The sequence below is a fragment of the Sphaeramia orbicularis genome, chromosome 15 (assembly GCF_902148855.1).
Source record: "Sphaeramia orbicularis chromosome 15, fSphaOr1.1, whole genome shotgun sequence".
In the NCBI taxonomy this organism is placed as follows: domain Eukaryota; kingdom Metazoa; phylum Chordata; class Actinopteri; order Kurtiformes; family Apogonidae; genus Sphaeramia; species Sphaeramia orbicularis.
Window position 1 is genome coordinate 15,786,552 of NC_043971.1, and position 14,214 is coordinate 15,800,765.

The window sequence follows — 14,214 nt, forward strand, 5'->3', positions numbered from 1 at the left end:
ACATCATCTATTAGTTTTTACTGAAGAAAATAAAAAATAAAGTAAAAATAAAAGTTAGAGCCAGGCTAAATGTGTTGAAAATGTCTTCCCGAGAAGGGCAGTGTGGAGCGAACACACAGCAGAAACACACTGTGTATGACCACACTCACAAACACACTGTACATACATAAACATGCTCCACTTCGTCGTCAGCACACCCCCCACCCCTACCCCACCCCAATCCATGGACCTTGTAGACACGTTTTACATACAGTTAATGATATATTTTACTGAAAATTTCACTTTTCATTCACTTTTCTCTGTTTTTTGGTAAAATAACCCCTAAGCTTTCTCTGCGCTTTTATGAACATGTAATGATGAGTGAAGTAAATATTGGAAAGTACCTGATTTTCACTGGAAAATTTTTAAATACACAAGATAATTTCATAATATATGGTGACAAATCACTTAAGAACGATTAAATATAAAGGGGAAGAAAATCATTTGGAAACTACTACAAAAGTAGCACTGAGTCTTTATGGGTTAAATGTGCAATTTTGTTGTCATTTATTAGTTTTTACTGAAGAAAATAAAAAAAATAAAGTAAAAATAAAAGTTAGAGCCAGGCTAAATGTGTTGAAAATGTCTTCCTGAGAAGGGCAGTGTGGAGCGAACACACAGCAGAAACACACTGTGTATGACCACACTCACAAACACACTGTACATACATAAACATGCTCCACTTCGTCGTCTGCACCCCCCCACCCCAATCCATGGACCTTGTAGACACGTTTTACATACAGTTAATGATATATTTTACTGGAAACTTCACTTTTCATTCACTTTTCTCTGGTTTTTGGTAAAATAACCCCTAAGCTTTCTCTGCGCTTTTATGAACATGTAATGATGAGTGAATTAAATATTGGAAAGTACCTGATTTTCACTGGAAAATTTTTAAATACAGAAGATAATTTCATAATATATGGTGACAAATCACTTAAGAACGATTAAATATAGAGGAAAAAAAATCATTTGGAAACTACTACAAAAGTAGCACTGAGTCTTTATGGGTTAAATGTGCAATTTTGTTGTCATTTATTAGTTTTTACTGAAGAAAATAAAAAAAATAAAGTAAAAATAAAAGTTAGAGCCAGGCTAAATGTGTTGAAAATGTCTTCCTGAGAAGGGCAGTGTGGAGCGAACACACAGCAGAAACACACTGTGTATGACCACACTCACAAACACACTGTACATACATAAACATGCTCCACTTCGTCGTCTGCACCCCCCCACCCCAATCCATGGACCTTGTAGACACGTTTTACATACAGTTAATGATATATTTTACTGAAAATTTCACTTTTCATTCACTTTTCTCTGTTTTTTGGTAAAATAACCCCTAAGCTTTCTCTGCGCTTTTATGAACATGTAATGATGAGTGAAGTAAATATTGGAAAGTACCTGATTTTCACTGGAAAATTTTTAAATACACAAGATAATTTCATAATATATGTTGACAAATCACTTAAGAACGATTAAATATAAAGGGGAAGAAAATCATTTGGAAACTACTACAAAAGTAGCACTGAGTCTTTATGGGTTAAATGTGCAATTTTGTTGTCATTTATTAGTTTTTACTGAAGAAAATAAAAAAAATAAAGTAAAAATAAAAGTTAGAGCGAGGCTAAATGTGTTGAAAATGTCTTCCTGAGAAGGGCAGTGTGGAGCGAACACAGCAGAAACACACTGTGTATGACCACACTCACAAACACACTGTACATACATAAACATGCTCCACTTCGTCGTCTGCTCCCCCCACCCCCACCCCCACCCCCATACCCACCCCACTTCCTCGCCACACCACACACAGCTCTCGCTCTCTCAGAGGAAGTTCTGAATCCTGTCATTCCAACTCGGAGTTCAGCTCTTCTTTCATGTGTGCCTCGACAGCGGGCCTCTCCTCCTTTTGTATTGTTTTATTATTTATGCATGGGGAGGGGTTGGTGCTGGAGAGGGTGTGTGCATGGGGTGGGTAGGGGGGTGTGGGGGGGGGGGGGGGCAGAGCATCTTAAGCATAAGCAGCAGCAGCATTAGGACAGATGGGGAGGGGGGCTAATTCATATTCTGTTTCAGCAACATCTTAGCGAGCTGAGGAGTTCAAACATTTTCCGAGCAAATGCAGAGAAGAGGGATGGGAAATGAAAGGGAAAGGCAAGAAGAGAGGGAGGACAAGACACTAGGGGTAGGTGTGTGTGTGTGTGTGTGTGTGCGTGTGTGCGATTGTAGGCACACTTGTCCATATGCCTGAATGTGAGTGTATATGTGTATACTGTACGCGTTAGTACTGAAGAACAGATGGAGATAAGAAGAAATGTGCGAGAGAGTGGGTGCAAGGAAGTAAGGGATGAAAAAAAGGAGGAGGAAAAGTGGGAAACAATACAGATGACTGAAGAGAGAGTTAAGAAAAAAAATTAGCGCTTTTTTTGTTGTAAAGGAGGCATTAAGGGGCAGAAAACAAGAGGTAGGCTGTTGTCGCTGCTTCTGCTTCCTATATGTATGTGTGTGTGTGTGTGTGTGTGTGTGTGTGTGTGTGTGTGTGTCTACCTCACACTCTGAGACGACACAAACCCATAGTTTTAGCAAGAAAAAGTTCCAATGAGCTGAAGGAGGAAGTTGACTCCCTGCAGATATTCCACATTCAGTATAGTGTGACAGACATAGAGTGAATTATGACAGTAAAAAGGACGTTACGCTGCTTCTCCACCTCATGGTTCAGCCTCAGCTCAACTAGACTCAAACTAGACTTTCGGGGTCTAATGCTGTGTTTTCCACTGCAGATAAAGTTCCCTCTGAATACGGCTGATCGTCTTCACGAAGCCACGTGAAACTGCCATGACGGCGTCTTCAGCGTGACAATGGATGGTGACTTAATTATGGGTGTGAGGCTGAAGGCAGAAAAACACTGAAATAAAATTAAATTAAAAAATCAGTGGGGTGAGATTATTAGACATATTTAGTTCATAAAGTCTTCATGAAAAATGGATGATGCTTTAGTCCACAGGTGTCAAACATGAGGCCCGGGGGCCAAATCCGGCCATCCAAAGGGTCCAGTCCGGCCTCTGGGATGAATTTGTAAAATGCAAAAATTACACTTAACCTGTTAAATCCTGACCATATTTTCAAGGGAAAAACGCCTAAAAAGACATACCCAAAGTAAATGAAGAATTATGTCACAATAATAAGGTTCATATGGATGTTCTTGGTGTCTATGGACATTTAGAGACCTCACAGAATCTATTCCCATTGTCTAAAATATTGTATATATTACTATGCCTGAGTAAACTGTAACAAACTAAAAGAGAAATTGGAATTTTTTTTATCCTCGCCTGTTTTTTTTTGGCTGGATTGACGATGACATGCATAAATTAATTGTTTGTGTTGGAGATTTTTAATAGCATATATTTCACCCCACAAAGATTAAAAATCATGTTTGAACATTAAAGTTTGCACTAAAATACACTTTTGATGTACTTTTTATTAACATTAGGGTCTAAACTTTGAGCAAAAGTTGAAAAAAACATTCATTCTCCTGATTTATTATGTATTTATAGCAGATGAATATTAACATAATTTTTTCAGCTCGCGGGCGGGCTGATAGGGCTAAAGGGGTTAAGATATCTGAAGACATCAAATGTCAATAACTTATTAACCATACATTCTTCCATATGCTATTAACACACCAAACATAATTAACACCAGCAATATAGGAACAATCCTGACATGTAGCGATAAAATTCTTTTTTTTGTTTTTTTTTGTTTTTTAATATGCATGTGTCTTAATACCATAAATTGGCTCATTATGTGTCTATGACTGAATGAATATCATTAGGTTGTACAGACAATCTTTAAAAGACTTTCCACATGGAGGGTTGCTTGGCTGACAGGTGTATATGTACCATATATATACAGTATATTACATTATTAATACTGAAAATATAGGGAGACTATTGGCCAGTCCTGACTAGTGCTGTCAACATGTTTGATAAGGGTTAATTGGGATGAAGCTGAAAACTCATACGAGTGAGTTACACATGAGAAACAATGTTGTTTGTATGAAAGAGGCAGAGAGGATGTAACATTTCAACAGACTTACAGACATATGTTACAAACAACAGTGTGTAGTACTCCAGACAAAGGTTATAATAGTTTAGGATTTTTCATAATAGTTTAGTTTGATTTAGTTTTAACTTTTTTTCTCTAATTCAGTTAGTTGTTATTCATTTTTAGAGCAGGTTTGCTAGTTTTTAGTAGTTTTCATTTTTTTCAAAATGCTTAGTTTTAGTATTAATTTTAGTTTTTTCATATCTTTAATCTTCTTCTCCGTCGTATTCAAATAAATCCCAGACAGGATTCTGCTGCTTTCTCCCAACTTTAGTCTCCATGTTTCCAGGTAGAATGGGGACCAGAAGACGACTCTAAACCACAAGTGACGAGAAGTGACTGACAGTGAAGTGTCATATGGTGCTGCTAGCTAAAATTGCTAGAGCTAAATAAATCGCTTTCGTATCAATCCGACATTGACAAAGACGAAAACGAAGGGAATTTTGTCCATAATTTTTATCTGTTTTAGTTAGTTTTATAAGCACGCAATACAGTTTCAAGTGTTATCGTTTTTTTCTTTTAATTATAGTTTTTATTTATGCCAGTTAACGAAAATGTTTTTTCAATTCTAGTTTTCGTCATTTCGTTAGTTTTCATTAACGATAATAACCTTGCTCCAGACTGGTGCTGATCATTAGACCTGTATAAAGACTCCACTGATGTTTACTCAGAAGATCCAAGATCACCTTTACATGATCAGAAAAATACTCCTCTACCAACTTTGTGGACGTTTAAACTCTAAGAACCAAAACAATTGTAGACATCAATTGCTGTACATTGCAGATCCTCCATTTCTCGTACTGCTTTACACAGTGAAAACCTTAAAGCAGCATTTGACTTTCCTCACAATTTTTTTCTTCAAACTGGCCAAACCCCAGTGATATCCTGATTATCACTACTCCATTAGTCTTTCCATGCTTACACACCTAAATCACTTCCCTTATGGTGAACACCTTCAAAGATGACTCCATCACTTGCAGTCCGTTTGTTTACATACCAAACCAAAACATCACTCGGGCCTTTTCGGAAATTTTGACACAAAGTGCATTGTGGGAAACGGAACTCCACGCAGCTGCAGCAGCGACAAACAAGGAGACAAGCGATGAAACCATGTCTGCTACCGAGTCAGAAGAAATGGAAGAAAGTGTCATCTCATAATATGGGGTGTGTGATTGTGAAAAACAATACTTAGACATTGGTTTCATGGCATTTTCAGAATATGTCATTGAGTAGGCTTATCATACACACCTCATAAGCATACAGGGTATAGCCGGGCCCTCACCACTCACTCACTCTTTACAGTACGTGTATGATAAGCCTACTGAACATCTAAATGGGTCAAATCTGATGACCATGAAAAGATAACAAACTGTATTTTATACCAATTATTTACATGTATTGATAGGATTAGTAGATCAGAAGTTATTAAACATTTTTATTACCCCACCCCCAGAAGGGGAGGCAAGGGGTATTGTTTTTGGTTCGGTTTGTTTGTTTCTTTATTTTATTTGTTTAACACTCTAGCAGAAAAACTATTGGTTGAATTCATACCAAATTGGGTTTATAGATTGCCAGTGACCCAGAATAGATGTGATTACATTTTGGGAAAAGTCGGTCAAAGTTAAATTTTTTATGAATTTTTAAAGTTGTTTTTTTTTTTTTTTTTTCCATTTACTTTTAATGGGTGATATTTCACATGTCTGTAGCAGCAAAACTGTTTGTTGAATTCATACCAAATTGGGATTATTGATTGCGAGTGACGCAGAGTAGATGTGACTACATTTTGGGAAAGGTAGGTCAAAGTTTAAATTTTTAATGAATTTTTTAAATCTTTTTTTTTCCCCATTTACTTATAATGAGCAAAATTTCACATGTGTGTAGCAGCAAAACTGTTAGTTGAATTCATACCACATTTGGTTTATACATTGCCAGTGACCTAGAATAGATGTGATTACATTTTAGAGAAAGTAGGTCAAAGTTCACATTTTTTGTGAATTTTTTTGAAATCTTTTTTTTTCTTCTTTTTATTTATAATGGGCAAAATTTCAAATGTCTATAAAAACATCAATTTTGTTTCAATTTACTTCAGACTTGGCACATACATAGAGCTAACTGATATGCTGAGATCAGTACACATATACATGATGACATGACATGATGGATCGATGCCAGAATAAGCTACAATACCTGCAAGGGGCGGGGCTTGTTGTGCCTGGCCCCACTTGTATTGGTAGATCATTTTGGTCGCCAGTGGTTGTTTGGGTCTTTATGGGTTAAAACAAATCCTACATTCAGACCACTCACCACAGACATGTCAGGGGTTAAAGCAAGGGGTCTCAAACTCATTTTCTTTCAGGGGCCACATTCAGTCCGATTTTATCTCCAGCTGGCCGGACCAATAAAATAATAGCATAATAACCTATAAATAATGACAACTCTGTGACAACTCTTTTGTCTGTGTTTTAGTGCAAAAAACCCCATTGAATTATGAAAATACTTACTTTTATAAACTATCCAAACAAAAAAGATGTGAATCACCTGAAAAAACTGAAATTTCTGGATGTTCTCCCTCAACTTATCATTTCTACATGTGCATTATGGATCAGATCTACAAAGACACTAAATACTTAGTAACAGGCAGAAAATAGTTAAAAATTGTGCTTAATTTTCTTTAGACATTTCAGGTTGTTCTTATTTGTTCAGGTTATTCACATTTTATTGTTACAGGATAGTATGTAAATGTAAATATTTTTCATAATGTTATTTTTTGCACTAAAACAAAGACATAAATTTGGAGTTGTCATTATTTGTAAACATAATGTAATATCATTTTTTTCACATCAAACCGAGAAGAAAATATGGAGTCATTATTTCTTGCAGGTTATTATTTTACTTGAGATCATATTGAACCTGAACTAAAATGAGTTCATCAGCCTTGACTGTGGAATTTTCGCTCCTCGGGCCGAATTGGAACCTTTGGCAGGCCACATTTGGCCCTGGGGCCGCATGTTTGAGACCTCTGGGTTAAAGATAGAATGCACCGATACCACTTTTTTCCAGACCGAGTACGAGTACTTACATTTGAGTACTTGCCGATACTGAGTACCGATACAAGTACTTAATAATCCCACTCCAGTTCTTAGTTCCTTTTGTAAATGTGCTTTATTGTCGTTGTCATTAGTCTGACTGGAACAAAGTGCTGCTACTGACATTTAATGTGTTGGAATGAGCGTTTCTCAATTAATCCACCAGGGGGCGCCGCTCTTAATTAACCATGCTGGACAAATACCACGAAGAAGAGTAAAGTTTTTTGAGAAGAAGAAGAAAGTCAGTAATAACAAACATGTAGACGACAGAGGTAACTCTAATGTGATACTAATGTTGCAGCGTTTTCACTGGTAAGGTTTAACAGCTTAGCTTCAGCAGGAAGAGAAAAGAGAAATGAGGGATAAGTTTCGTTTTCACTTCTGTTGGCGGCGGTCCGCACTGCTCCATACTCCCGCTGGTATTCTCATTCTGTTTACGCATCCACGAGCACCTGGAAAACAGATGGAATGTACGCAGAGGACGGACAGAACGCTGCGTCCGTATCTGTCTGTCTTTTATGTTACTTGCAGTCAGCGTTACTTTTATCACCGTCATTTGTTTTGAAAAATCTCCACACTCTTCACACTCCCCACACATTATTCCTCCTCCTCGTACCTGCTGCACTGAACTGTGAATGTCACATGGCCGTAAGTGGTATCAGTGCATTTGTATCGGATATCTTGTACGAGTACACACACTGAGTATCGGAGCCGATGCCGATACTCGTATCCGTATCGGTGCATCCCTAGTTAAAGGGTTAAACAACAACACTGAAAATCTGCCACTGTTCCCACGTCAGGCACGAGGGATGAGATTCTGCAAAGATTAGTTTAGGATCTGCCAAATATATGCACGCTTACAAAGAACAAGTAAAGGTGGCTATACACTGTGCGATTTTAGAGACGATTTCTCACTCGTGCGACTCTTTCTGGGATGGGGCCAGATGTGCCTCTAATCGTTTGTCGTGCTTGGTGCCGTGTACATGGGGTAAGGAGGAGCGATTAACACCTCACGACCGCCTCATGACCAGCAATCGTGTGTTCGCAAAGGAAAATGGAGCTGTTTGAAATCCCGCTTGCTCCTCATGAGGGTATCGCACTGTCAAAGCAGTGCCACGAGCCCATGTGTCTCAAATTCTCACACTGAGCATGCATGAACACAGAAGCGTACAGTAGCGTACAAGCTAACAGTAGCTGGCTATTGGCCTAGCGCAGTTTAGCTTTTGCAGCTTACCTCTAGTTCCCGCTGTAGGACTGACAGCCCATTCTGTCCACATCTGGCCAACCCATTCCTGCACCAAAAATGTTGTCTTTTCTTCTTTTTGATTCCCCGCAGATAATGGCACATATTGCCAAAGTGGCTCATTTTTTTTTGTTTAGCACTACCATTTCGTGACTCACGCCAATACACAATTATCTATGCACTTCCGGATTCCTTGGTATTTTAACGTTGTACAGGGTGACCCAAAAAAACGGGAATTTTTGAAGTGCGTATTGGCAGACATGAGCAAGTGGCAGCACTGCGAGACAGTGACCTTGAGCAAGTACACACACCCCCATTTTAGTAACAATTGGCAGCTGTGCGAGAATTGTTCGGTAACCGTGTGATCTCAAGATTCGGTAACGTTCCCTGGCCCCCTAGATCGCCAGATTTGTCAGTTTGTGATTTTTTCTTGTGGGGCTATCTCAAGAGTAAAGTGTACATGACTCGACCAAGAACTCTGGATGAGTTAAAACAGAGAATGCAGGATGAAATTCACAGTATCCCAGCTGAGATGTTGCAGCGGTCAATGAGGAATCTCAACAGCAGGTTTCAAGAATGCATTCGTACAGGAGGACGCCATCTACAGGAAGTAATTTTGAAAAAATGAAAATTCCATCATTGTTTCTTAAATGGCATGTTTTAAGGTTTCAATTACTATGAATAAAATATTTTTCTTCCATCACTCTTGGTTTTATTGAATTGTTAAAAAGTTCCCATTTTTTTGTGTCACCCTGTATTTCTGGATACAACACTCGAACGTGTGGTGCATCCTCTGGTGTATGGTCCTACAGTGTGAGCAGTCAGGTCGCATACGAGTACAGTGTGAGAACATGAATCGTGAGCCTGACTTCACGATTGATTCGCGCAGTTTGAGATGGAGCTGCGTGCAACAATCGAAATAACACTGGCCTACAAGGAAAATGCTTCCAGAATAAAAGTAATGAAATTTTACCACATGAGAGTCCCTGATAAAGAAAAATCAAGTCAAAAATGCTGGTTGGCTAAACTTTCCAAGATACAGCCATGGGTCAAAATGTGAAATTCAAGAATTAACGAGAAAATGGGTTTGACTCAAAAAGAATATTTGTCTTAGAGCTATAAGATCTACTTCAAAACACTGTCTGCACATTAGAATACATTCACGTTACAGGTTCTATTTAGTGGAAGATTTATAAAACTATTATATAAATGTACATAAACCGGTATATACAGGGTGGGGAAGCAAAATTTACAATGAACATTTAGTTGTTTTTGCTCAGCAGGCACTACGTCAATTGTTTTGAAACCAAACATATACTGATGTCATAATCATACCTAACACTATTATCCATACCTTTTCAGAAACTTTTGCCCATATGAGTAATCAGGAAAGCAAACGTCAAAGAGTGTGTGATTTGCTGAATGCACTCGTCACACCAAAGGAGATTTCAAAAATAGTTGGAGTGTCCATAAAGACTGTTTATAATGTAAAGAAGAGAATGACTATGAGCAAAACTATTACGAGAAAGTCTGGAAGATACTATTAAAGAAGAATGGGAGAAGCTGTCACCTGAATATTTGAGGAACACTTGCACAAGTTTCAGGAAGCGTGTGAAGGCAGTTATTGAGAAAGAAGGAGGACACATCGAATAAAAACATTTTCTATTATGTCAGTTTTCTTGTGGCAAATAAATTCTCATGACTTTCAATAAACTAATTGGTCATACACTGTCTTTCAATCCCTGCCTCAAAATATTGTAAATTTTGCTTCCCCACCTTGTATATATGTGTAATAACACTTACTCATATACCTTGAAAACATCAGCAAACCGGCACTTTTATCATTTATTTTCCAATTAATCTTATTAAAATACATAACATTTAGCACATTTAATCTCTGAAGCAAATCATTTCTAAAAAATCGTAGACCAGTGTAATCGCACAGTGTACGGCCGCCTTAGCGTATCGCGGCGGTACCACGGCTACATACGTCCACTGTCATCAGCTATGAACCCGCTGTGACTGCACCGAGCCTTGTCAGCCCTCGTAGGTTAGAAGTGCGCTGTGGCCAGTTTAGGGCTGTGTTTAACTGAAGCTGATGCCTGCAGCGGCCTCGGGGTGCCACTGTCTGTGCCAACCATATCAGAAGTCACCACAGCTGGGCTCGCCTCTGACACTGTACGAGAGACTATAGCACCAACCGCCTTAACACCCAACCCATCTAGACCAATCACAATCAGCGGATGTATGTGGGAGCATGTGTGTGTGTGTGTGTGTACGTGTGTTTGCGCTTTAGTCTTCCTCCACATCTTCAGTACATGCCCTTGAGCATGTGCAAAATGGCTCAGTATCAAAGAATGATTGAACTGAAAACATACTCGGAAAAATAAGTCTTCATTTTATGTATGTGTGTGTGGATTTATGTGAGTGTGTGTGTGTATTTGCGATGGCAGTTTTTATACGTGTGTGTGACTGTCCACTGTAAAAACAAAGAAAAAAGGCAGGGAGGTGAGGAGACATTTGCTGAGACGTATTGAATTTCAATAAAAACTGCAATGAGGAGTATGAGGCTCGGGCGATTTTTCAATCTCTCGTTGCTCTTTCTTGAATTAGTCGTGGTATACTCCATTTTCACCGTGCTCAGCTAATCACATCTCTTCATGTCCCCTGGGTCTTCCCTCATTTGGTACGTCCCATGAGTCATGTGCCAATCAAATTGCTCATCAATGTCTGCCTCTTTTTCTTTTAGTCTCCAGCTCCTTTTTTTTTTTTTTAAAGCCATTTCATTAAACTGTGCCGTGGAAAAAAAAGAAAAAAAAAAAAAACATTAAAGATGAGCAGACATGCTGCGTTAAATAGCATCATGTAACATTGAGCTTCCTCTTTTCTTCCCAAATACAAATTCCGTGGCACTTCTTTTTTTTTCTTTTTTTTTTTTTTTTTTTTTTTTGCATTAAACCATTTCATACCATTTAAGCCAGGGCTTGGATTGAAATAAAAGGTGGGAGCAAAAGTAGTTTTTTTTTGTATCGAAAAAAAAATAAAAATTACAGAGTAAAAACAATCAATAGATTTTCCTGTCTGGCTCTCGATGTCACACTTGGACACAGGATTTCAGAGGCATAAGCAGAAAACTAAACATAATCTAATGTCTTAAATACAGCCATTTGAAAATATTGTAGGTCTGTGTGTCTTTTTTTGTGTAAAATGAGCAATGAAATCAGGTTTGTGTTGACGTAAACTTCAGAAATATCAAATAAAAGTAAAAATGCAAGAGAGAATAAAACTTAAATACAAAAAAAGCAATGCTAATGAATCATACATTCACAAAAACTACTTTTTTCACTTAACCCATAAAGACCCAGTGCTACTTTTGTGTCTGTTCCCAAATGAATTTTTCTCTGTAGTTATCTTTTCTTAACTTATTTATCACCTTTTATTGTAATATTATCGTCAGTATGTTAAAACCAAGTGTCTCCATTCACTGTCATTGATCAAACTCCATGGGTTTTACTGGTGAACCTTTCTTAGGTGATTTATCCCCATTTATTGTAATATTATCGTCAGTATTTTGTATTTTTCAGCATAAATCATCTGTTTTCCTATATTTAATTCACTGATCATGTAGATGTCCATTAAAGCTCAGAGTAAATTCAAAGGTTATTATATCAGAAACAGAGAAAACTGAAGAAAAAGTGACTTTTTTAGCAAGTATACCATTAACTGAATGTAAAAACAAGCGTCTCCATCCACTGTCATTGATCCAACTCCATTGGTTTTACTGGTGAATCAATGTTGTAGAAGATGACAGTGTTTCCATGTTCACTACGTAGCCTCTGAACATTCAAATGGATCATATCTGATGACCATGAAAAGATTTTACACCAGTTATTTACATGTATGACCACTACTACATATACTTGGCACAATTCAGAATGATTCTTAATACAATATATCACAAATGCATGGGGTGTCCAAAAACTTTTTTCCACCATTGCAGTGTTTCCTGCAGAATTAATCTGTTGGTGTGGCAGTGTGTAATTGGGGGTGAGGGGTTGAACGGGGGGGTGCACGTGCATGTGTTTTGGTCGGTAACCGTGCATCGGCTTCCATCCTACTTATAATACTATGGGGGTACAGAGCAGTGCGGTCTCTGCCCCCTGCAGAAGTGAAAGTGAAACTTTACGCTCATTTATCTTTTCTCTATCTCCTGTAGCTTTGCAAACTTTCATTAGAGGGGGCAGGATGTTTGTCCTGGCCTATTATATATTATACAAATGTATAATAACTCTAATGCAACAGTGACGATGTTTTTTTTCTATGAAATGTTTGGTGTGGCAGCAAGTGCCACAGCAAAACCTAGTACTTCCAAACATTCCATTTTAAATGTATTATCATGTCTATTCTGTTGTTTTTACTTGGTATTTTTATTTCACTGTTTTTAAGTGTACAGCTGCTTTTATGTCTCTTTTAATTTATTCTTGTATTTTAGTCTATTATTTTGCTTTTTATTCTTCTGTATGACAGGGTTTTAATTGTACAGGTGTTTTGTGTTTTTAATCTATTCTTGTGTTTTTCTTTCATTTTTTGGTTTTTCCCCTGTAAGTCGCTTTGGGAAAAAGCGTCTGCCAAATGCATAAATGTAAATGTAAATATAAAACCTTACCAGCACAAACGCTACATCAGTGGTTTCCAACCTTTTTTGCCTCGTGACCCCATTTTAACATCACAAATTTCTGGCAACCCCAGACATTCAAAACGGAGACATTTTTTGCTAAAATTAATTTGTTTTTGATCATGTAATAGTTTGCTCTACTATGTTGCAAATAAAAGTTAATTTTCGACGACATTTAGTCTATATAATGTATATTATTATGGACGGAGGCAGAAAAACCAGGTGTAGATTACTGCACAAAATGAGGATTTTCTTTTCCTTGGTCAGGATATGTACAGTCAGTCCAGCTTGGATTTACAAGGCTGACAATTAATACTGAACAAACACGAACTCAAACTATGAATTATGAAAGAGCTGCAGCATCTGAAACTGACCACAATGAACATTTGACAGATAAACAGTATCACAATGCTTCAGTTTCAGCTTCAGTTTGACATGTCTTTTATGGATTGGGATTGTCTCTCTCAACTCACCATATATTTTTTTTAGTAAGTTATTGTTTTAAATTTTTATCAATTACTAGAAATTTCAGGTGACCCCATTTGACTTCCAGGGGACCCCACATGGGTCCTGACCCCAAGGTTGAAAAACACTGCGCTACATTATATATAGTTGACTAATTCAAGGTGTTGTTTTCTACCACTCCTCGACTCCATTGCTGTTGATATTCTAAGTCGGAGGCATCAGTTTAGTTTGGGGCCACATACAGCCCAGTATGGCTACATTCAGACAGCAGGTCTTAAAGCACAATCCAGATTTTTTGGTGAAATTTGATTTTTTTTTTTTCATGAACCTCTTTTGCGCATGTGGGTCACTTCAGAGTCACATTCAGTTCAATCTGAATAGTGCATTAAGACCTGCCGTCTGAATGTAGCCTTAGCTGGGGTGTCAGTAAGGGGGGGGTAAACATGACAAATTGATGGGGCCCAGTATTTGTGGGGGGCCCATAGAGCAGTGGAGGGGGTCCAGTGGATACAGGTTAGAGGTTGTGAAAATTTCATGTAAGGTCCGCTGTACAGGGTGTCCCATAAGTCTCCATACATAGGAGACATAATACATTCCATACATAT